This window comes from Hyaena hyaena, unplaced genomic scaffold (assembly GCF_003009895.1).
Source record: "Hyaena hyaena isolate Hyena2069 unplaced genomic scaffold, ASM300989v1 scaffold_70, whole genome shotgun sequence".
Classification (NCBI taxonomy): Eukaryota; Metazoa; Chordata; class Mammalia; order Carnivora; family Hyaenidae; genus Hyaena; species Hyaena hyaena.
This window is the reverse complement of record NW_024080701.1, coordinates 309,278-335,587: the sequence shown is the minus strand read 5'-3', so window position 1 is coordinate 335,587 and position 26,310 is coordinate 309,278. Positions and strand designations below refer to the sequence as shown.

Below are 26,310 nucleotides of genomic sequence, written 5' to 3'. Positions count from 1 at the left end.
CAGAGGCTGAGGTGGAGCTATTGACCCTGTGCTCCCGGGCCCACCCTGTACAGCTCAACCCGTCATATCCAGAACCCTGCCGGGACTTGGGAGCTCTTGCAAATTGTGGCTGTCTCAGTCTGCAACAGCAAAGTCAGAGGCAAAAGCTTAAATGCTACCGCATAACTTGTGAAGGCAGCACTAGAGAAGAAGTGGGGAAAAGGAGTGAGACAAAGAAGGAGGGAGATTAGAATGTGAAAGATGCGGTATTGATCAGGCCACTGTTTGCTAGCAAGTATAGTTGCTTGTCTGATCTTACGCTCTCTGATCTTATCTTCAGAGAGAATCAGTGATGGGTACTACATTTCATGGTCATCCTTCCACAGGGAGAGGGGACAGGGTTTTATTCACTGGATTGTCTCTCCTCTTGGCCAAAGGAGAGTACATCTAGTTTGCATAAGCTCAGGTGTGGCCAGCTGACCATATCACACCTTGCTAGCAACTCACACCTCAGCAGCAATAGAGAAGTCGTGGATGCAGGCCAGAGGGACATGATGTGCTCATCAGTGACATGAGGAGCCGTGGCATTGATATCAGTAGTAATATCCGGATCCACAGCTGTTGGGGGAGCACAAGGTGTGTTAGGTCCGTTCAGCATCAGGAAAGTGCACAGATCCGGATGATGGTTGAACTGAATCTGGTCACACCGGAGCATTTTGATGTCAGTGCAGCTTGGTTCCTGGGCTTATCTGTGCTGCAAGGAAACTTCTTGTCCATTCAAGGAAACACTCGGTTTCCCTTTCCAGTTCCTAGCGTTGCACATGTCTCTAAGGTGTATCTCTTATGTGTATGGAGTCCAGCTGAGTGTTCTCTCTGATTGGAGGGAGGGTCCAGATAATGCTACAATAGTGAGGTACTTCTCACAGCAGGAGGAAGAAGAGCTGTCCTTGGAGTAGCTGATGAATGTGCCACTGATCATGTACTGAGGGCCCATGTCTCTGGAAAGAGGGATGCATGGCTAGAGTCTGGAGATCTTATTCAATCCATTGATAAAGCTGTGTTAAGGCCAGTAGGCCATGTCATATCTACATCCTGTTTCAGCTCTCATAGATGGCCTCCTTTGTGCCCTTCTGGACTGGATGATCATTTATCTTCCTTAACACCCGTTGCATATACTCCCCTGACCTGGCCTTAAGTGAGCTCCTGTAGGGACCACAGTTAGCCCAGAAAATGCATGTTGAAGACACCATAGACGGAGTTCTAAGGTTACCCTTTCTTCATTTGGGAAATTGATGTCAAGAGAAGTACTTACATTTCTAGAGAGGTAGCCCTGTGGGCATACAGAGGGTCTTTAGGTTTTCATTATACTGAATTAATCTACTTTGACTCATCTTTCAGGTGACTTCCTACAAAAGGGTGAGTGAGGCTTGATCTGGACTCTGGCCCAGGTTAAAGCATTTAACTAGCTAATGGCCTCCTTGACTTCTGGCTCCTCATGGTCTCCCCTGACCCAGTCTGTTTCTACATAGTAAAAATAGACTTTCAAACCGAAAATAGGGAAGACCATGCAAATGCAAATGATTTTCTTTTTTTTAAAGTTTATTTTGAAAGAGAGAGAGAGAGAGAAAATATATGTGTGTGAATGGGGGAGGGGCAGGGAGAGAGGAGAGAAAATCCCCATGCAGCCTCCACTCTATCAGTGCAGAGCCCAAGGAGGTGCTCAATCTCATGGTGGTGAGATCATGACCTGAGCCAAAATCAAGAGTCTGATGCTTAGTGGACTGAGCTACCCAGATGCCCCCTGAAAATGATTTTCATAATCGTTATTATCCAATAAACCAGCAATCTTGCATAGCAGGGAGAGTTAGTTGCTCTAAAAACGACATACTGGATATATTTCCCCGGAGATTGAGGGGTGGGTAGGTGGTCCAGCTCACCAGAAAAGCACTCTGTCTACAGGCTTGGTCTCTTCATTTTCAGCAATCTCCCAGCCAAGCTTAGTTTTGTTGGGAGTCTGCAGAACAGGGGAGCCAGGTTCCTTCCATCTAGCTACAGAACTGGAACCTGGGCCTTGTTTCTGAACAGGAAGTAGGAGATGTGTGACAAAAGGACCATTCCAGCTACTTGCTCAGAACAAGGGGAATCTGATCCAACCAGACTTACTGTCTCTAGCGCTAGAAAATGGCAATTTCTGGCAAACCTCGAATGAAAAATTCCCACAAAATAGAAAATCTAGAGCCCCCTTTTCAAATCATCCTTTTAGAAATCAGAGTAGTGGAATTGGTGTAGCTTTCCTTTGAGCACATTGGCGCCCTTCTGACTATGTCACCATCTAAAGCGGAATTCCTGGCCCCTTTGCAAATTGCAGGCACTGAGGATCCCACTTCCAGCTTCTTGCTCTTTCCATCCATGCTCACCCTTCCTTTACACACTGAGATCATGCTGGCATCCTACCCTCACATTCTTGAAGATAGACAATAGGAAGTCTGCCTTCCTGATGCCAGGGAGGCATGCTCTGGCAGCTGGGCTGTTGAAGAACCATTACAGAATATTCAGGGGGGGCACAACAGCCTTTCACAAGGCTAACTTATTGGGCAAAATCTTCCAGGCCCTGCCTGGCCCAGCTGTTGGGTAAGATCAGTGGCATGTCCTGTGCAAGGGCCTGAGCAAGGGCCATGTCCTGTTCTGCATGGTCACTTTGATATTCCAGGCCCCACATAAAAGCAGGCATCCAATACTACCACAGCATTCACAAACTCATCTCAGAGCCACTTGCCTTGACCTATTTCACACTTTGTGTTATTCTATCCACAGATCCTCCCGGTTTCTGACCTGGGGGCTGACTCACTTTCCTGTTTACAGCCTTGCCTCAACCCTCATTCCTAATGTCTTACATAGTTTCTTTGGCAATGATCTTTGCTGTCCTTTTGACTAGAGTTCAAATTCTCCTCTGGCCAGACAACCTGTGATATTATGGGTAGAAGTATGCCAGATCTTGCCTGGCCCCCAGCACCCTTCATCCCTGGTGAGGTCTCCTAAGAGCACTGTGTCTTCCAGACTGGACTTTAATGATTGGGGCACCCTCAGTGTAAGAGGGGAAGATGGAAGAATGGAATAGGGAGAGAAGGAGCTAGGAAGACAAGGACGAATAAGCCTCGTCCTTCAGTGAACATCTAGCACTCTTGATGCAGACATTAAATGGAACACCAATCATTTTGCCCCCATGATTTTTAGATTTGCTTCATCTCAAAGAGCCACAGCAAGTGATAGGAACTTTTTGAGTCTGTGTGAGCCGATTGGAAGCATACGGCTAGTGCTTGATAGGGCTGTTCTGTATTCTCACTAGAACTCCAACTTACCATTCTATCCACAAGTGAATATTTTCCAACAAGTAATTCTACTTTTTTTCTCACTTAAGTATTCAATGAATACTCAGAATGAATGAGATTGGTGAAGTTTGGAAACACCATGATTGCTAATCAATGAAGTTGGCCACACAACTTCATTAAGTGTCAGGTCCCTTTCTGATGCTATAAATGTGGTAGATTTATTTTGGGAGTTCCTGCTCTGTTCACACCTTCTTCCCTTACCCACAGCCTTGCCAAAAACGTGGACTCGGGTGACCATGTTCATACTATGTGCCCCTCACCACAGGTGACTGGACTAGTGATGAACACCTGAAACTGATATAATCAGTCCTTCATTAAGTCAATGACCAGTCAGGTCATCTTGCTTGAAAATTTGAGCCCCTGGACATAAAGATCATTGTCAGTCATTGGTGGGTGCTAGACTCTTAAGGTTATATTGAATAGAACCAGAGTCAATTCATGCTACATAGGCTAGCTGAGGTTGTGAGACACCAGAAAGCATTAATAACCAGAGAAAGCTTGTCTGCAGAGAGGAGGATGAATCAGACAAGCAGGGAGTTAAGGAACTTCCTGAGACAGGGACTCAGTAAGAGAAAGATGAAGCACATGATCTAGGTTCCTGTGGCTTTCCAGCTCCAGGCACCAAAAGGTCTGTCTTTCTTTCATTTCTACTCGTTGGTATCCATGAGTTGACTTCTCAGATCCAAGACCAAATCATCTCCACTGCCTGAGAGAGTTTTCCAGACAAGAGAAAGCTAAAGCATTAGATCATTGCTTGACTTTTTTTTTTTCTTTTCATTTCATTTCATTTCTTTTCTTTTCTTTTCTAAGATAAAGATTGTTGTTCCTTATGGCTAAAAACCTTGGCTAAAATAAACTACTACTTAGGTGTTGCCAGCCAGTGCCTGCAAGGGAGAGTTGTAAACTTTTATCTTGACAATTAAGGAAAGGGTGGAATGTTTTCTACCTGCTTATTTTGAAGTAGAGCTTGATGTCATTGGAAGCTATTTTTATATCCATATTCTTGTTGTTAATCATTTAGGACAATCTGACTTTTCACTGTTTTCTCACTTGTGATAACTGTATTGGCTTTATAGGGTGTGTCCTTAGGAACTCAGCATTTGTGGGGGGAAAAAACCCACAAAAAGCCCAACATCACACATAAGCTTACATCAAAGGACAAGGTTGCCTCTGCTCATTTATAATAGTGGACTTTATGATTATCTGCACCAGAGACAAAATCTTGATTGCCTTGTCAACAAATTCAGTGCCCAAATAATTGGGGATTTTTATGGCTGGGGAAACTCCAGATATATAGCATAGGGGGAGAGGCAGGGATGAGGGTGAGGTAATTCAGTCTGTGATCCATCTCTAGCAATTATAAGTTGCGCTGCTCATCAGATTTAGCTCCTACACAAAATTGGTATTTATCTGGGTGGAGAAGTGTAAATAGTGGGCACCCTGGGAGTGGAGTTGAGGTTATTCTTTTTTTTTTTTTTTCCTGAAATGAACTGAAAGAAAAGGCACTATTAAGTTTGCATAAGACACTAAGTTAGTCTGGGTAATACAATTCAAAGTTAGGTAAAATCCTCTACAGGAAAAGTTATCGTACCTGAGGGAATGGATAGAAAAATGAATGTCAGTTGGGAAAAGGATACTTAGAGAATGGTAGAGGGAGAACTCACTTACAGTGAGAGGCCTTGGAGCCTAGTAGTTAGGGACATGGGCTGTGGACCTGGACTACATAGATTCACGTTCCAGGTCTACCACTAGTAAGTAGCTGTATGACCAGGCACAGATTACTTAATTTCTTGGTGCTTCACTTTCTGCATGTATAAAACTGGAATAACAATAGTACCCACCTCATAGGTTTGTTGTGAAGATTAAAGGAATTGATGCACGTCATATGCATAGAGCAATGTCTGGCCCAGAGTAGGTGCTTAATAAATGCTAGTGATTACTATTCTGTAAGACATCACCAGATGTGTCAACAAGACCAGCAAGATGGATGAGAATTAGCACCAAAAGTATTCTATATTCTTGTTCTGTTGAGAAAATCCAATGTATTTCCTCTTTGACTGTGGAATGTGTGTGTTTTGGCTAAAACAAGAAAGAAGGTGCACAAAAGGGCTACTAAAACGAAGATGGGAACAGAGAGGCTTTCATATAGGGAGGGTAAATAGATTGGGTTCTGGTCTGGAAAAATGAAGACTGAGATGTAGTAGGATGAATTTTGTGAAAGCCAGGAATAGCATGAATAATAACTTGTTTATGAAATACTGGAAAATTAGAACTGGCATGAAAGGCTAATACTTTGAGGTGAATACTTGAACAGATGGTTACTTGACTGTGCTTGCTGGGAGTCGCTCAGTTATGGAGCTCGTTGGCTCGGGAGTTTCAAAGCAATCTGAGTGATGGGGGTGGGTTATGGTCTTTTAACTTTCAAGGGTCATTAGGGATGTTTGTGATAGAGTCCAGTTCAGCATTTGTAAATCACTTATATTAATGTAGTATGTAGCTGTTTCAAAAACGCTCAGCAACCTTAATGCACTTGATTCCCGCAACACTGAGCTCCCGAGCTGAACTGTGGGTAAGTCTCTGCAGGGAATCAAAAGGTGAGAAAGATGGCCCCTGTTGAAGGTTCTGATCTGTGCTGCCACCCAGAAAACACTGTAATTAAATTAACTTAATTTGAAGGTTTCATGCAGTTGGTTCACTTTTACTTATAGAGTCTTGAGACCAGGGAATTTTTGGTTACTTTTTGAGTCCAGGATTGGTATTGTGAAGAAATTGAGGAAATAAAAGTTCTCTTTTTGTTATTGCTTTGCTTTCATGAATTCTATCAAGGTGGATACTCTAATGTCAATAGAAAACTTGTTCTTATATTTATTATTAGAGTAGTTACTCAGAAAAATCAGTTTTAGAGCTATAGGTTAATTTAGAGGTCATCCTCTTCAATTCCTCCTTTCACCACTGAAGAAGGTGGGGCCCCTTGGGTGACTTTTGCAAGGTGGCAAAGCTTGGACCAACGCCCAAGTTCTAGTCTTCAGTGTTTTCTTTCCCATCAGGCTGCTTCCCCCAGAGGGTCAGGATGATTGTAGTTGAGCTTATTTCTGTGTACACACAGACTCAGATGTGTTATGCTTTATCTTGGAGCACCCAGCAGCAGATTTACTATGAAGCCAGGGAAATTTAAGCTTCAGGGCCCCTCACTTCTTGTGTTGGGGGAGGAAGCTAAGTTGCAATCAGGAAACATTTCTGTATAAACATTTCTGGTTAATGACCTAAAGAGGTAATGTAAGAGATGGACTTGACTTTCCAAGGCTCCAGCCATTTGTTGTGACCTTCCTCACATTCTAAGAAAAAGAAATTCACTTTTTTTAAAAAAAATTTTTAATGTTTTATTTATTTCTAGGAGAGAAAGAGAGAGAGAGAGAGAGAGAGAGCGTGAGCAGGGGAGGGTCAGAGAGAGAGGGAGATACAGACTCTGAAACAGGCTCCGAGCTGGCAGTCAGCACAGAGCCTGACGCGGGGCTCGAACCCACGAACTGCGAGATCATGACCTAACCGAAAGTCGGACACTTAACCGACTAAGCCACCCAGGCGCCCCAAAGAAATTCACTTTTGTACCTATTTTCTGCTTGCAGTTTTGTATTCCTTTTCTTAAAGAAGTATCCCTTCCCTGTTGCAAGATTATAAATTTCAGGCTCCATGAAACCTGGTTTGCTTCTGATGCCCAAAGATATAATCAGTTGGAGATGTCATTGTAATATTACAGATTTTGATTTTTGAATGAATTTTTATTAAAAAATTTGAATAGATTTAAAGTATTTTTATTTTTATATTTTATTTTAATTTTAGTTTTTGTTGTAAGAAGAAAATAAAAAGTTGTGTTAAAATTTTCTAAACAAAAACAGTAGCTCCTTGTCCCAGCCTTCCCCACCCCTTAGTTTTGTTCTCCAGTCAAGCACTTTTACTTTTTTTTAGATATTTTCCCCTACTGTTTACCTCTATTTTGTTTCTTAATAACTTGCTATCTTAATTGATCACTTTTATATCAATTTATAATAATATAAAATTTTATATCCATAATACAATAGTATTGTATTATTATATCAGTTTTATGTTGACTTCCTGTAATGGTAGCTAAGGATTTAACTTTAACTCTTAAAATTCCTTCTCTCTCCTCTTATTTTCCCCAAATAGTCAAATCACAATTTTTAGTTACTCCCATCATCACTATCTATGTCGTGACGGCCATGTAAATGTTACTTATAGCAAAAACAAGTAGAATCCCATGGTATCCTTTCTTTTTTTTTTTTTTTTTTAAAAAAAAAGACACATTTATTCAGCATCATGATCAGACTATTACATTTAGCAATCAACAGCATGGGTGCAAAAAAAAAAAAATCTACATTAAAACCCTTTGTTGGAATGCTTTACACTTTCCACAGAACAGAAACTAAAATAACCTGTTATACAATTAGTCACAAATACAGTCCTCGAGTTTTTTGCCCATACACATGAGTATTGTCTAAAACATGTCTTCTTTGTAGCAGCTAGGCCCTGCCACCACTGTGCTTGGCTGAGTTCACAAATCTGTTGTAACCTGTAGCTTCCCTGTCACTTCTCTGGCTCTCCTCTCCTGCTAAGCTTTGTTTCCTGGCAGTAATTAAAACCTTCTGCCACTGCCATAGCTACTGCTGCTGCTGGAACCGCCATAGCCACCTTGGTTTCGTGGTTTGGCAAAGTATTGGCCTCCACCACCATAGGGGCCAGAGCTTCTGCCTCCAAAATTTCCTCCTTTCATGGGTCCAAAATTTGAAGACTGATTGTTGTAATTGCCAAAATCATTATAGCTTCCACCACCTCCAAAGTTGCTTCCATCATTACCAAATCCGTTATAGCCATCCCCACTGCCACCATATCCACCACCACCTCGACTGCCACCAAAGCCACCACGCCCACTGAAGTTTCCTCCACGACCAAAGTTGTCATTCCCACCAAAACCACCTCCACGACCACCACCGAAGTTTCCAGAACCACTTCGACCTCTTTGGCTGGAGGAAGCACTAGCCATCTCTTGTTTAGACAGAGCCTTCCTTACTTCACAGTTGTGGCCGTTCACAGTATGGTATTTTTGAATAACAATCTTGTCTACAGAGTCATGGTCATCAAATGTTACAAAAGCAAAGCCTCTCTTTTTGCCACTGCCTCGGTCAGTCATGATTTCAATCACTTCAATTTTCCCATACTGTTCAAAATAATCTCTTAGATGATGTTCTTCAGTGTCTTCTTTAATGCCACCAACAAAAATCTTTTTCACAGTTAGGTGGGCACCAGGTCTTTGAGAATCTTCTCTCGAGACAGTCCTCTTTGGTTCTACAACTCTTCCATCCACCTTGTGTGGCCTTGCATTCATGGCCGCATCCACCTCCTCCACAGTGGCATAGGTGACAAACCCAAAGCCTCTGGAGCGCTTGGTGTTTGGATCTCTCATTACCACACAGTCCGTAAGCGTTCCCCATTGCTCAAAATGGCTCCTCAGACTCTCATCGGTTGTTTCAAAGCTCAAACCTCCGACAAAAAGCTTCCACAGCTGTTCAGGCTCTTTGGGAGACTCTGACTTAGACATGACGGTGGTGGGAGGGGAGACTTTATCGAAGCTTACTCGGCGGCGTCCACGGGCAGAAAGCCCATGGTATCCTTTCTTATTCAACTTTTTATTTGTCCTAAAGTTAGTTATCTTATTTTCTTTTGCTTAATTTTCTATTTTATCTATCTGAGACTAACTCTCCTTTCTTTTCATATAGCTTTTTGTTTTCCCCAGAGTCCATAATTGTTTTGTTTATCCTTTCACTTAATTTTCTGTGTATCTTGCCAAATACATCCTCAGAACTACCAAGCATCTGTTTTATCAATATTATTTGTGGAAGTGGTCAAATAGATCAGATAATCTATCGATATTCTACCTCCTCTTCCTTCCCATCCCCCGAGCCCCCACTCCTGACCCCAGACCTCCACCTCCTCTCATATGGAGTGTGGTTTTTTCTTTCTTTTTTTTTTTTGCCCCTACTGTCTGGAAATTTTATATGATAAGCCTTTGGTGAGGATGTTTTGTGAAGGTGAAACTCCATAGGCCCTTTCTAAACCTTAGGGCATTGTCTACTCATTATAAGCAATTTTATGTAGGGCGCCTGGGTGGCTAAGTCGGTTGTGTCCAACTTCAGCTCAGGTCACGATCTCATCGTTTGTGAGTTGGGGCCCTGCGTCAGTCTCTGTGCTAACAGCTCAGAGCCTGGAGTCTGCTTCAGATTTTGTCCCCCTCTCCCTCTGCCTAGTGCTCTGTCTCTGTCTCTCAAAAATGAATAAACATTTAAAAAATTAAAAATAAGCAATTCTATGTAACAATTTTATATAAGCAGACTTTGAAAGTATATTTTAAATATCTACTACCATACAAGGACTGCCTTTATTTTCTAGTTGACTAAATTTTCATAGTAGGGTAAAGGGAATTCTCCTAATAATGGATAAAGTACCACATCTGGATGCCTGAAGTGTCTGGTAATCAAAAGTAGGATTTGCTAATATATAATCAACTCCTATTTTCTGACAGGTATATCAATCTTAGGGTGAGTTATCTAAATTTTGAATCCCAGGTAATTATTAAGAATATATTCTCAGATAATTTCTTGTTACTCTCAAACTTACATAGTACTTGCCTTTGTGAAAACTTGTTTTTAATATATGGAAGTTAAATATAATTTTAAGACACAAAACATTTTAAAAGCTTGTTTTACATACTATTTTTGTTAGCTGCCTTAAAAGCATAACATAATAATAGGAAATTAACTATACTAGTTCCATTAATACCTTCCCTCCTTGATACTTTATACATGTCAAATGTTTGGTTAATTCTTCTGGGTCCTACTAGGCAGAGCAATAGCACTGCTTTATTTGCTGAAGTAGAAATAAGGGCCATTGCAATTCTCAGTTAGGTTTTCTTACAGGGATTTCCTATTCTTAGATAATGCATTTCCCTCTACAGGAGGATTAGTGGTTTCCTAAATAATCCACTATAAAAATCAGGAATGGTGCTGACTTTTTAGAGGAGATATTGTATTCAGGGTTCTTCAGTATATTTTTATCTCCTTCCTTTTGATATTGGTGCAATTTGAGGGGGATGCTTATCAGCTGAATTCTTGTGGAGCATAGCTCTATACTTTGATTTGATTTTTTGATAATTTGCTAAGAACATCACTGAAAAAAAAACAATGTTTCTGAATCCTTAAGATCTTGGTTGAAATGCTCAGCCCTGATAGCCTGTACAAGCAGAGACTCAATGTCTATGATCAAATCCTCCTCCCAGAATGCACTGTTACTGGAATGTCCCTGGCCTCTGTTGAGACCTGTAGTTTCGAAACAACTACACATCTCAGGATGCACCACCCCTTCACCCCTTCCTTTTCTGTCTTCAGTCATATTGTCCACTCAAAGTTGTAGACAGACATAGGAGTGGTAAATCCCCAAGGGCAGGTGTAGTCTGACCTGTATGCCCGAGATTCTCCCCCTCCACCCCAGATTTTTAAGAAATTGGATGGTGATGGGGTTTCTACACACTGAGGAGTAGTGGAAAACAGAGAAACACCTAATGGAAATTATGGCAGGATTCCTAGCTGTTTATCAATGGGCTAGTTGCTTACTTCCCTGCTTGATGTCCTAAGACTTATAAAATTGAAAGTGATTTTCTAATATCCCCATTTCAAGTTACTTCCACATGTAGAGAGAGTGTTAGTGGTTCATTTGGTTTGGTAATTTATTTCCATCAGTTTTGAGGGATTTTCCTAGGATTTTAGTAGGCACGGTGGATTCTAAAGCTGTTCTCTGGGGGTGCTGTACATTTCTCCTGAAATTTTAGATACTTTAAAATGAATGACTTTGTTATTTGAGTGTTTTATATAGGGATTTCTTGGCATTTACATTTATACTGTATTACTGGAAGCAATAAAAAATAAATGTGTTTACTCAATCAGCTGACTATGAAAACATTTGGTTTGTTTCATCAGTTAGATTCAACATCACTTCTCTCTGACGAACAGTTAAGGTGTCTTCTGGATGAATGCACGCTCAGACAAAAGTCCATGATTAGACTTTCTTCAGAAGGAGAAAAGGAAGACATTGAGGATTCAACACCTGAGTCCCCCCATCTTTCCAGATCTGTCCTCTCTGAGCTACTAAATGGGTCAGAAACAAAAGTCATAAGCACAGAGGTAAAAGATGCAGATATGCCTGAGAATGCAGACTGTGAATCATGTACAGGTTACTATCTCACCAAAGCCTTGACTGGGCATTACATGTCCCAGGCGCTTGTCATCGAAGCAGAGAATTTGAAATGCCTCCAGTTTCCCAAGGACAAGGGTATTAGTGACACAAAGGATTATTTTATGTCGAAGACTGTTGGCATCGGGCGACTGAAAAGGCCCTCTTTCTTGGATGATCCACTGTATGGCATCAATGTGAGCCTTTCATCTGAAGACCAATGTCTGGAACTCAGCCCTCCAGAGAAACCAAACATGGGTAAGGCTTTGTGGATGTGTATTTTGGTGAATAATACTAAGCATCTCAATATAAAGGTGTTATAGTTTAAGGTAGAACAGGATAGGAAGTATGTTTGCAAGTCACAGATGGTGTCAATAGCATGCAACATAGTAAATTTATCAATGTTTGTATGAGATCAAACATTGAGAGAGTAAGGTTGAAATTAGTACTCTTATGAGATATATTATTCCTAATGATAATTAATATATATTCTTGGTGGTTGTACAGAAAACAGTGATAATTTCAGAATAAAAGAGAATTTAGTTTGAACAGATACAAATAATTTGGATAGGTTTGCTTAGTCTTTTAATTTCCAAATTTCAGTGATGAGAATTTATTCCAAGGGATGAATTTGTAAAATGTGAAATACATTTTACTAGTGGTTTTATTAGTTTCTACACAAAGCTCCCATCCCAGCTACTTGTATGTACTCAGGTATTTTGTCTCGATCTAGTGTTGTATTTTACAGTGGTACAATGGTACAGGTTATAAATACTATGGACAGTTTTTGACATAAACAAATATTCAATTGTTTATCTAAGTTAGAAGTCTAACATAGTCTGTGTTGTATGCGGTAAGTCTACTTAAATAGCCTCAAGTTTTCCTCTAATGTAGATAACTATTGATTATGTATTATCTATTAAATGTATATCTTTCCATCATTATCTATATATTACCTGTTAAATCTGTAATCTCTTAATTCTGAAATAATCCTCAGTCCCATATTTCTAACTGCCTGCTAGCCAGCTCCATGCGGTTATGGCCTCAAACTGATTTTCTCATCTTTCCTTTCAACTCAGATTTCCTCTTTTCTTTCTGTTTCCTCACTCACCCGGGTTCAAAGTTTGAGTCATCATTGAATCTCCTCTCTTTTGCTCCCCACCTTCAACCTTCAGTATTGTTTATTCTACTTCTGCAGTGTTTCCCATGCCCATCCCTTCTTTGCTCTTCCTGCTGCCTCCACTGGACCAGGGTAAAAACCCTCCAATCCGATCTGATCCATCTCCCTGCCTCTGGTCTCTCACCTCCTCTGGCCGTTGATGACCCGCACTAAACAAATCCCTCCAAAGTACTGCTTTGACCTCCACAGTCTGACCTCAGGCTCTTTGTAATTAGTCTCTACCTAGTCCTTTAAATGTTATTCAGATTATAACTAATCTGGTCTCAGGATTTCCAGTGCTTTCCTCTGCCCCTGTATAGCCCCTACTCTTTTCTTGTGAAGAATGTTCAGGTACCCCTTCAATGGCAGTTGAATTCCTACCCCATCCTCTCTGAAGGTAACCTTCCCTGTTTCTCTCTTTTCAAGGTTTGATTTCTCCTCTGAATGTCCAAAACATTGGTCCTCTATCCTTTCATAGACACATTGTCCTATTTTTTTAAATAAATTTACTTTTTCCTTTTTTTTAAAGTGGGCTCAACCTCCAACATGGGACTTGAACTCCTGACCCTGAGGACAAGAGTCACATGCTCTACTGACTGAGCCAGCCAGGCACCCCCACTTTGTCTTTTTTTTCAATTTATTTTTTTATTGTCAAGTTGGTTTCCATATAACACCCAATGTTCATCCCAACAAGTGCCCTCCTCCATGCCCTCCTCCCAAATCACCCATTTTCCCCCTCCCCCACTCCCCATCAACCATCACTCTGTTCTCAGTATTTAAGAGTCTTACGGTTTGCCTCCCTCCCTCTCCTTAACTATTCCCCCCTCCCCCTCCCCAATGGTCCTCTGTTAAGTTTTTTTCTGATCCACATATGAATGAAAACATATGGTATCTGTCTTTCTCTACCTGACTTATTTCACTCAGCATAACACCCTCGAGTTCCATCCACATTGCTACAAACAGCCAGATTTCATTCTTTCTCATTGCCATGTAGTATTCCATTGTTTAGATAAACCACATCTTCTTGATCTATTTACCCCATTGTTTATGATTCAAATACTTTGCTAATCATCTAAAATACTAAATGGCAATTTTGTGCTTTCTACAAAAGTGAGCCCCAAAACTGAATGCCAAACCTTTTCTTGGCAAAAAGCTCTTTACAGACATAACTTTAATGAGGGATAGCAGTATTTTCAGCTGCAATATATTCAGGTCTTTCTTAGGAAATAGATACACGTGAATGTGATTCAGAGCAGATTTCTAGAAACAGGCAGGAATGAAATGAGAAAACACTATTTATCATTTTCTCTTTCAATAGCAAATACTATTTATGTGTAGTATTTTTCTTGATGAACCAAGGTCTGTTACAAGTATTAAAATTCTTCTAGAAGGCAGAGTCATATAAAACTTCGAAAAGAGAACCAAACTGAATGCCGCTGAGGGCCAGTTTACATCATGGTATTGAAAAATAAGGATTTGCGTCACAGCTGTATTAAAAGTCTCATTTTTCAGGGCATCTGGGTGACTCAGTCAGTTAAGCATCTGACTTCAGCTCAGGTCATGATCTCACGATTCGTGGGTTTGAGCCCTGAGTCGGGCTCTGTGCTGACAGCTGGCTCAGAGCCTGGTGTCTGCTTCAGATTCTGTATCTCTCTCTCTCTCTGACCACCCCCTGCTCATGCTGTCTGTCTGTCTGTCTGTCTCTCTCAGAAATAAATAAAACATTAAAAAAAAAAAAGCCCCATTTTTCTTGTGCTTTCAGCTTAGTGGTAACTACTGAAAAAATTTGGATACAAGGTCCAGTAAGTTCAGTGTTGCTCTCACTAACTGTTGGGGCTTTAGGAGATTGGTAAGTAGGGTTTTCTCTTCCCCACCCAGATTGGAACCAATTTAGACATAGATGGATTCTGATGAATTCAGAGCAAGGAGGTTGGCTTCCTTGCTGATGAAATGTAGGGGGTCATCATGACCTGTGTAGGCAGCCAAATGGTCTTCTGAATGCTACGTCCTCCAAGTGAACTCACACACCTAGTCACTGGCAGAGGTGAAAAGACTCAAGTCTCACCTGTGGAAACATGTCCATGTGGAACCAACAGCACGGAGGAGCCAAGAGGCACCCTTGGCGGGAAGGGGTGGTGTGCGGACTCCCGTGGAGGAAGGGGCTGAGCTGAGCCATTTCTTCCCCCAAACTCACTGGTGAGAGAACTGGCTCTTTTCTCTTGTGGAGAGTGGAGGAGGCTGGGGCGAGGCTAGATGTTTCCCCATTGTAAGTTTTTCCACATCCAAGTGTGAGGAGAGCAGGGAGTTAGCGTTCTTTGCTACCACTTAACCTCAGAGACACCACGGAGTATGCTAGCACTTCAGAGAAAGGTCCCTTCAGGTCTGTGGTTAGTCTAGTATTTAATCAAGTGATGCTTTTTTTTAATGTTTATTTTTTTAAATTTTAATAGTTTTTTAATTTATTTTTGAGACAGAGACAGAGCATGAGCGGGGGAGGGGCAGAAGAGAGAGGGAGACACAGAATCTGAAACAGGCTTCAGGCTCTGAGCTGCCAGCCCAGAACCTGAAGTGGGGCTCGGACCCACAATCTGCGAGATGATGACCTGAGCCAAAGTCGGATACTTAACCGACTGAGCCACCCAGGTGCCCCTTTAAATGTTTATTTTTGCGAGTGAGTGGGGAGGGGCAGAGAGAGAAGGAGAGAGAGAATCCCAAGGAGGCTCCGCTCTGAGCCCTACACAGGGCTTGAACCAACGAACTGTGAGATCATGACCTCAGCCTCAACCAAGAGTCAGACGCTCAACCAACTGAGCCACCCAGGTGCTCCTTATCAAGTTCTTATGCTGGATTACTTTCCAGATAATCCAAACCAAAAGGCATCTATGCATGTACAGTATCCTCTTTTCCTCACTAAGTGTTTAAGCTCCGTATCAACAGAATTTCATATGGTAAAGAAGAAAATCCAAAAAACAAAACCAAAAATAGTGGAATAGGGCAAAAAGGGACACAAAGCCCATCATGTAGCAAGGGTAGAGGGTTAGAACTATACTAACTCTTTTTTTTTTTTTAATGTTTTATTTATTTCTAGGAGAGAGATAGAGAGAGACAGCATGAGCAGCGGAGGGTCAGAGAGAGAGAGGGAGTCACAGACTGAAACAGGCTCCAGGCTCGGAGCTGGCAGTCAGCACAGAGCCCGACGCGGGGCTCGAACCCACGAACCGCGAGATCATGACCTAAGCGAAAGTCGGACGCTCAACCGACTAAGCCACCCAGGCGCCCCAGAACTATACTAACTCTTAAAGGAAAACAAAGTCGAGTTTCACACAGGACCCGTGTGATGAATAGTGCTTTTAAAAATTTCTATAACGAATGAGTCAGATAAGGTTGTTTTAAAAATAGCAACCCTAGATGAAAACTAGGGCTACTGTCTTGTTTTGCTCAGGCAGTGTTTTACCACTGAATGTTTCTTGTCCTTGGAAACCTTTAGTCTCTGGCACATTGGATGATTAGTCACTGTAAATTGAAACTGAGAACAAGAAACCAGAGAGCAAATTAATGAGTGAAAGCTTGTAGTAGTGTGGTTAAGTAGTAGGACCCCAGATTTGAAGCTAGAGGACGGCTGGTGTGCCCTTCCACCTGCATGATCTGACCCAGTGGTTGGGAGTGCAGTCTGTGCGTGAGGCCAATCTGGGTTTCAATCCTTGCTCTGTTAGTACTGATCTTAGGCGAGTTCCTTAATCTCTCTTTTCCACACCTCGGTTTCCTTATGTGTAAGATAAGATGGCTTAAATACAATAAGGATCGAATGAGAAAGTCCACATAAAATAATTAGGTCAGTGACTGGACTTAGTTGGCTTATACCGGTCCTTCCATACCTGTGGTTTCAGTTACCTGTGGTCAGCAGCATTCCAGAAGCAGGTGATTCTTCTGACAATAGGTCAGAATGCTAACGGTGGGCCAACACTATGCCACCATGCCTGTATCGTTCATCTTCCTCTCCTCATGTAAGCATTTTATCACCTCACATCATCACCAGAAGGGTGAGTACTGTATAAGACATTCTGGGAGAGACCACATTCACAAAACTTTCATTATATTATGCTATCATTGTTCTATTTTATTAGTTACTTTAATCTTTTACTGTGCCTAAGTTATAAATCAAGCCTTATCAGAGGCATGTATGTAAAGGAAAAGTCCTAGTATATATAGGGTTTGGTGCTATTTGTGATCTCAGGCATCCACTGAGGATCTTGGAATATATTCCTTATTCCTTACGATGAGAGGGATGACCGCATTTGACATTCAGTCAGGAGCTTTCCCATAAAAGCCTGGGCTTCAGACTTTGCTGACAAATCAGCAGGTCCTCATACCAGCAAGGAGAGACGCGTAGATGTCCCCTTTAGAAGGAGCATGTACATCCAGGGGTACATGACCCTCCCAGCTGCCCCTCTCTAGTTCATGTGCCTGGCCATTTGGAGCCACTTGATTTCCCTCCCATGTTCTATGCCCTTGCTGCTCAGAGTGTGGGCCAATTACGGGGGGATCGTTAGAAAACCTGCTGAATCATAATTTGCTAATAAGACCCCGCAGCGATACTTACTGTGAAGTTTGAGAAGCACTGTTACAAACCACAGAGCATGACTCTGTGAGTGAGCGTCAGGATCACCCGCCGCGGTTTTTTGCTGGTCTGTTTTATACCCATGTCCAGGGCGCTAACCTGACTTCCTAAAATTAGAGTCCCTGATGTGGGGCGTTCAGTCAGTCAGATTAATGCAAGCTACATTGCCTTGCGTATTTGAGAAATCAGGGTTTCAGTTTAGCTGTAACAAAGCTCATTATGTTAATTCTATTGGGGTCTTGAGAACAAGTTCTACCAACAGCGGCAATGTACCATCTGAATACACTTCAAATTGAAATTACCCACCAAAACGTTTGATTGTAACTTTTTACTTATGTATCTTTAAATTTTATTTTAATTCCAGTATAGTTAACATACAGTGTTAAATTAGTTTCAGGTGTAGAATATAGTGCTTTACTATTGATTGTAACTTGACTGTAACTTGAGGTGGCTGTAGGTGAATTGGCTTTTGTGAAAGATGTTGGGGTGACTTGAAGGGGGTGTGTGTTAGTATATGTCCTTACTCAGACCACTTGAACAGTGCCAAAGGGACTAGATCGTTTTGGGAAAGTTTTCCCTGTTGTAATACAGGCTTCCTGGTTTGTAGTGGAGCCCTGAGATTCTAAAATAGTAACGGTATTAGCTAACCTTTTTTTTCCATGAAAAATATTTTGGCTTGCTCTTAGGGAAATACTAAACTCTGCTTTGATGAAGTTCTGTTTCTCTCAAACTGCATGCCTTTAGGCTTCCTAGTTATTATTTGTTAAATTACCTTTTCAAGGCTACTTACTGCTTTTCAGATGCTTTTAGTAACTTAACCCCCCAAATTTATTTGATCATAATATCAGAGCTGCTCTATTGGAAATATCCAGTGTTAATTACCTTTTGATGTAAAACTTGAGCATGTAGTAAGTTTTTATTTGATATTTACCTTTTAAAGTTCTTTCACCGAATTTTATTTGGGCCAGTTCTTGACTTGAGGTGGACTTTTCATATAAATCTGTGCCACGGATTATTTTCTTTATTTGCTTATAAAATACCACTTTATCATTTTGTGTCAACAATGGCATGTTGGAGAGTTTTGCTATTTAATTATAATTAATGAGAACTTGTGATTCCATTGCTTTAGTCAAAAAAATCGTTAACTGTAGACGAGATCTATGGACCAGAAATACAGGCATCACTGGGAGCTATGAGAAATGCGGAGTCCCAGGCCCTGCTCCAGACCTACTGTATTAGAATCTGCATTTTAACACGATGCTCCAGCAGGGATTTATATGCTTGCTAATGTGTGAGAAGCTCTGGTCTACTGGTCACTCTACTCCAGGGTTATAAGAAAAAAAAATAATGGTGAAAATAATGTCAAGTATTTGATAATCTGCTCAATCCCTACTTTTTCTTCTTAAATTTTATTTTACTTAAGATCCTACCTTCTCCAGATGGACTTACCTCTCTAAACCTCCCTCCTGTACTGCTTTTGGGTAACCTTCCCCTTAGACATTGAGAGCGAGCATACCCTAGCCTGAGTTCTCTCCTCTTGCAAGGCTGCTATTTTATTTGGAGACACAAATAGCCGGTGTGGGATCATCTATGGTTTGTATACTTTTGATTTTTAAATCTCTCTACTTGGCATCTGCCTCAGATCTGTCTGAGGCATTCGGAGCTCTACTGAGTCCCTCCCTTAGGCGGTGCTTCTTTGGCACCATATTAGAATCACTTGGTGAGATTTAAAACAGACTAAGGTGCCTGGGTTCCATCCCAGCTGAATGAAATCTATTTCTAGGGGTTGGCTTTGGACATGAGCATTTTTTTTTCTTTTGGTGGTTGACATCTTTATTGCTTTGGCAGTGAGAGGCAGGTGCCCAGAAGCTCTTGGTGGGGAGGGTCTGCTTTCTCTTTACCATCACGGGCTTGTGGCTGCGGGGTTTGGCGCTCTGTCAGTGCCAGCCATGAGCACATCTGGGTGGTACTTGTTCTCACGGATCATATGTCTGATGCTGCTGGGGGTGGCCCTGGCATTCTTGTTGATCATGGTCGGCACTTAGGATGTAGCAGGTTTTCAGTGGCCAGATTCCCACTTCATGACCACCACTACACTTTTGCTCTTGGCTGCTGGTTCATGCCCACAGTCTTGTAGTGCATCAGCCTCTTGTAGCAGAGGGTGTTGTGAACCTTCATTTTTCTGGGCTCTGTGCTGTACACCTGCTTCTTCCTGTTGATCAGGAAGCTGGAGCAGTTCCACACGGCCTCCCATTGCAGGTGGGCATGCATGGTGGCAGCTCCTTTCACTCTGGAAGCCAGAGATGGCAAGACTGGACATCAGTATTTTTAAAAGTTCGTGTTAGAGGATGGGTGATTCGATTGTGTAGCCATTGCTTTAAAAGCACTGTGCCACGGCTCCACTGTATTCATTGTATTCATTCACTAAGGACATTTACTAGGATATGAGGAATAGGACATAATCACTGCTCTGAGTTATTTCATAGTCTGTTGATGAAGGCAGCCACTTAAGCAGATAATCACAGCAGAGGAGAGAAGAGCTTCGGGACAGGTGCACGGCAGCACCACAGACGGAATGATGAATGCGGGGGAGATGGGGAAGTGGCATTTAAGTTGAGTCCCCAAGGACGGTGGACTTTTACTGGGTGGGCAAGAAGGGAAACACTCCAGATAAAAGAAATAGTACTTGCAAAGGCCTGGGTCATGGTCTTATCATCTTCATCTCATGGTTGGGGTATTGAGGTCTGCTTCTGGTCCATCCCACCTTGCTCCCTGCTTAAAATTTCTTCTCTGTGTGTTCACAGTATCACTGCATTTCTCACTTCACTCTCTGAAACTCCAAATCATTTGTCATTAATTAAGAGATTAAAAAAAAATAACGGCATTACTGACATATAATTTATATACCTGTATTAGTTTCCTATGGTTGCCACAACAAGTGATCACAACAGAAATTTATTATATCAAAGCTCTGGAGGCCTGAAGTCTGAAATGAAAGAGGCAGCAAGGCCATACTTGGCTCAAGGGAAAAATGCTTCCTTGCTTCTTACAGTGTCTTAGGCCATTGACAGGCTATTGCTTCTTTGGTTCCCTTGCTTTGTGGCCACATTTTGCCAATCTCTGCCTCTGTTCTCGCATTGCCTTTTTCTCTCTGTGTGTCTCCAATGTGCCTCTGCTTTTCTCCTTTATTAAAGTCTGTTTATTTTTTGAGAGAGAGAGTGCACACGTATGTGCATGATGAGTGGGGGAGGGGCAGAGAGAAAGAGAGAGGGAGGGAGGGAGAGAGAGAGAGAGAGAGAGAGAATTGAGCTGTCAGCCTGGAGCTAGTTCGGGGCTTGAACCTATGAACTGTGAGATCATGACCTGAGCTGAAATCAAGAATCAGACCCTTAACCAACTGAACCACGCAGGTATCCCCATACCTATGCTTTTCTCTTAGAAGGGTGTTATTGAAGACAGGATCCACCTGGATAATTGAGGATGCTCTCATCTGAAAATCCTTAACTTATATTTGCAAACAAAGTTATATTTTCCCAGTAAGGAAACTTTCACAGTTTCCAGGGATTAGAATATGGACTTAACATTTTTTTTTTTTTTTTTTGGCTACCATTCACAGTACTATACAATTCAGTGGTTTTTTTATATTGACATAATTGTGAATCTATCATTACCACTGTTAGTTTTCCATTTTCCTCACCCTCAGAACAAACACTGTACCCATTCGTAGTCACTCTCCATTCCTCCCTAATAGCCCTAGGGAGCCACTAATCTGCTTTCTGTCTTTCCATGAATTTTGCCTAGTTTGGACATTTCATATAAATGGAATCATAACAATATGTGGCTGTTTGTGTCTGGCTTATTTACACTTGCATAATGGTTTCAAGATTCATCCATGTTGTAGCAGGTAGCCGAACTCCATTCTTTTTTATGTTGAATGACATTTTTTTGTGTGTATATACCAAATTTTCTTTAAAAAATTTTTTCACATTTATTTTTGAGAGACAGAGCACAAGGTGGGGAGGGGCAGAGAGAGAAGGAGACAGAATCCAAAGCAGGCTCCAAGCTGTCAGCACAGAACCTGACACGGGACTCGAACCCACAAACTGAGATCATGACCTGAGCTGAAGTCGTACACTTAATCGACTGAGCCACTGAGGCACCCCCGATATACCACGTTTTCTTTATCATTCATCATTTGATGGACATTTGGGTTGTTTCTACCTTTTTAGCTATTATATGTAATGCTGCTATGAATACTGGCATACGGGTTTTTTGAGTGGATGTATGTTTTCATTTCTCTGTGGTATATACCTAGGAGTAGAATACCTGTCTATGGTAACTTTTTGAGGAACTGCTGGACTATTTTCCAAAGTGGCTATACCATTTTACCTTCTACCAGTGGTGTGTAAGCGTTTCCGTTTTTCTGGGTTCAGTTTTATTGTCTTCTTTTAGTTGGTGCTGCTATCACTTCTGCCTTTTTTGATAACCTTCTCACTAAGGTTAGGAGAACATTTCCATTTCATTTCTGCTAGTGTCCCATTTCTTTCTTTCTCTGACACTGAAGAAATGGAAGATGATTAGTTCTTATTCACCCCAAATATAACATTTACTTTTGTTTTTTACCCTGCTTCCCAGAAATAGTGTGAGGCAAACAATAACAATAAATGTTGGTGCCTGTCTCCCAACCCATAACCATTTTAGCTCTCCAAACCTAGAATGTTCCCTGTCAGCTGTAAGTTAAATGAAGACAGGCACCTTCTCTTTTGGCTTTTCTTGTAAACTTTGTATGCAGCTTGTGATGAGTGTCCAGTAAATATTAAATGAGTGTGACTTTTATCTCATGTGTAAAATGACTTAATGTCCTACAAGTTGAATAGTTTTTTAAAATTATGCACACATTTCTGATTGCCTAACAACTTTGGTTATTGTTTTCAATGTGCAGATGAAGAGAAGACTGAAGATGTGACAGAAGGGAAAGAATCTTGAGCAAAGATTTGCTGGGTGTGCTTTGATGGAAGTTGGTAAATTAAATTACATTGTTTTCTGAGTTCTTACAGTCAGTGACCACACCTTAAGAGACCATTCCTCAATTAATGATTTGTAATATTTGGATTCTCTCTTCCTGGATTGTATTTCTTTGATATTTTTGATTCATGGGGTACACTTAGTGATTTTCTTCACTGAAATTCCTGGTGAAATTGTGTTTTATTGCTAATCTTGTAACATCAGGGATATGTTATAGAAACTGACATTTTATGTATGTGTGTGTTATGTGAAAACTAGTTGAAGTGCTGTGATGACTTCATATTTGATTTTATATGTTACAGCTTCATTGTGATTCAGACGGATTGAGTCACTATGAACTCTGATGTGTGCCCTGATTTTCCAGCTTCCCTCCTATCTGGTGCCCATTAAGTATACTTACCATAGACAGAAACGAATTTTCTCAACAAAGCAATGTTAGCATAGACTTTGCTTCCTTATTAGCAGTGGTATTTTGCTTAAGCAAGAGTTTGACTGAATGAGTTGATATTTATTCTCATTTGTCATCTTTCAGAATTTGCCTTTTAGAATGCAGCAAATATATCATTCTGACTAGAGAGAGTTGATAGGTCAGGATTTTGAGCAAAGGTTCTGTGCTTCACTTGAACTGCCTTAATCACCTTCTCCTCTGTCCTACATGGAAGTTACGTTAATTTCCCTGGAATCACCTCTAGAAACCAGGGACAATAGTAAAGAGTAAGCAGTAATAATGAGTGTTTAGGAGGAAGCAAACACAAATCCACTGCAATTACTAACCTTCTACTTTCTCCCAATGAGAATATATGGTAAACCTTCTAAATTTAAATGGCTTGGAGACCAGAGGGGATAGATAATAAATAATTATTAAAGTATTAAATAATTGTTTTTGCTCCTCCACATAGGACTTAGAGATGTCACAGAAAGAGACTACCACTTTCTAGTTATTAACTTAATACACATCTATTATGAAAGGCTCATATGAAGAGGCCTTCTAAATCTTCTTTTTGGTCATACTTAGGCTACACTGACAGGTGATATTCTTAATCAAAATGCCATAAGCACCATGTAGAGAGGGCAAAGGGAAGATACTCATACTTTTTTCTACAGAGTGCGTTAAAAAAAAAGTAGAATGCAGCAAATAAAGATCAGCTACTTAAGAAACATTCTGCGTTATTATTTTGAGAGAGAAGTTTTGTCTAGTTACAAGTCAGTAACTTGGGTTCATGAGAAAAATTTATATCAACACTTTATACGATGAATTGACACTAGAAGTCTGATTTATTTCTGATGAAAAATACGATTGAGCTATTGTGCTGCCTTTAATGAAGTTTGGATAAATATGTGTGTAGCAGGATTCATTTTTGCTCACACATTTCATCTGATAGTTGATGATGTTAATGATTGCTTACATCATACTTCCTTGACTTTGGAAAATAAATTCTGTAGCTATTGCTTTCAGAGGAATAGATAGGCAATTTCCTTTTTTGAGCCTCCTTTTTCAGTTTACATTAAAATAACAATGGTTCATACTGATGTCAGTGTGTGACTGTAACTTATCTGGACACTAAGAGTTTTGTTGGGGTGGGGGTACCAGCAAAAGTTAAAGTCGTGCTGTTAGACTCTTCTAAAAATGACACGGGCATTGTAAAGTTTGGGTTAGGGGAGAGGTGTTATGGGTGGGAATTTGCAGTGGTGACAGAGAGGAGCCATTTTTGCCCATCAGCCTTTATGAGGAGCTCAGTTTTCTAAACCTGTGTGCTTCTGGTATTTGAGTGTGTGCGGGGGTGGGGTGTTGGGTGCGGAGTGAGAGCTCCATTCTGCAAATGATATTTGGGGGTGTAGTGAGCCTTCTGTTATAGGAGTTTAAGAGAAGGGAAGGAAGACAGAATGATCTTAAGTAAAGGATTTTTTAAAAGAGGTGACACGGTTCATTCCTTAGCATGTCAACTGAAGATATTTATAACAAGGACCGGTAAGCTGAATTTAGAATGTAATTCAGACAAGATCAGGTACGTTCAGGGGTACAATATAATTCAACATGAAGGCTCCAAAATTTAAAAAAAAAAAATTAATGTTTATTTACTTTGAGCTATCAGCACAGAGCCTGATACAGGGCTCGGACTCATGAACTGTAAGATCATGATCTGAGCCGAAGTCAGGTGCTTAACCGACTGAGCCACCCAGGCACCCCCAGAATTCTTTTTTAAAAATGTTACCCTGATAGGGAAAGTGTTCTTATTAAAAGTCAGCGTTTTTATTTGAAGATTCCCTCTAGACCTGAGTCTTTCCCCCAGAACAAGATTGAGAAGAAAAAGTATGAAAGAGCAAGAGCTAACTCATATTAGAAATGAATTTAGGATCTTAAAATTAGAAGTTTTTCTGCTTATGACTTCTCAAGAGAACTACTGGCACTACTTTTATTGTCAATCCCCATAGGCGGTAAAGTTTATTGCCCTTCAATCCAATTCTCTCTAAAACACATGACTGTAAACTCTCTTAGCAGGAAAAAGCCATCACTTTGATGGCATAATTTAAATTTTTAACAAGGCTTTTATTTCAGTAGAACCTACTGATGTGAAGGTCACTCTCAGAGTAAACATGAGGAATGCCTGGGAAAAAAGCTCCCATTCCCGGGTACTTTTTGTGTCCTATCAGATTATTTTCAGTGCTTGTAGGTTTGTTCCTTAAAAGTGAATTAGGGGTCCCTGGGTGGCTCAGTTAAGCGTTAGATTCTTGATCTCTGCTCAGTCTTGATCTCAGGGTCAGGAGTTCAAGCCCTGCGTTGGGCTCCGTGTTGGACCTGGAGCCTACTTAAAAAAAAAAAAAAAGTGAATTAGAATTCTCTCCTAAGACTCACCATGTTTGTGCTCCTCTGAGAAGGGATGATGTCCTGTTTCAAAGAATTATCTTTCAAATCAGTTTTCCAAACTCTAACCCTTTCTGGTATCTTCTAGTTCTTTATTTGTCACCTAGGCACCATGAAGTGATTTGGTAACTTATATATGATTATGCTACGGAAGAAGTGTTTTTCGAATGAGAGGGAAAATCAACAAGAAGAATCTGTCTCAGTCAGCCCGTCATTTCTAGTGTTTCATGGACCCCAAAACCAGATCTTTAATCTACTCCTAAGATTTCTGATCCTATTTGTTCTTATTAAAACTGGAAATTAGTCCGTATTCTGCTTTCATTGTTAGCTCACCCATACTCAAGCTCTGCTTATTGTAATGCTTTGGGCTTCTCTTCATAAATTAATATGGTACCGGGGATGTATTTTTTTGAATTCTTCCAAATCCTTTTAGCCTTGTTTTTGACCGGAGGTAAATTCATTCTCTGAAGGCTGATGTCTACAGCATTTGGACCAGCTTGGTAAGGACGGTTCCTCACTCATTCGCACTTACTTCTAATGCTTCTCCACAACATGCAATCGTGCAACCCACCCAGTGCTGTCATTCACGGGTCAGAAGACGTAGCTGTAAGAATTGGGTGTGCTTCGCTTACATTTTTTCCCTTTATTTTCATTGTTCTGTTGAGGAACAGAACTGTACTTTGAAAAGGATTCAACATTTAATTACCTTTCTAAAACTTAAACCTGTATCCCATTGGGGTCCACATTTTGAGTCCTTTCTTTCCTATATTTTTAATAAGGCAGGTTCATGTTTTGTTCTTATTCCACAAATCTAGCAGATGTGTTTTCCAAGCCAATCAGTCATCTTCCATTGGATGGAACCTGTGAATGTTACTAATCTTTAATGTCTTCTCGTGTATGGTGTATTGGTTTAGGAATGGGATTTACACACATCTTGTAACAAAGCCAGTAGAGAACAAACAAACATGGATACCGTAAG

The 26,310-nt window shown here is 40.9% G+C and overlaps 1 pseudogene; it reads right to left on the bottom strand.

Annotated features, from left to right (window-relative positions):
• Window positions 1-18,584: 18,584 nt before the first annotated feature.
• Window positions 18,585-19,714, bottom strand: LOC120232276 (annotated as a pseudogene).
• Window positions 19,715-26,310: the final 6,596 nt, after the last annotated feature.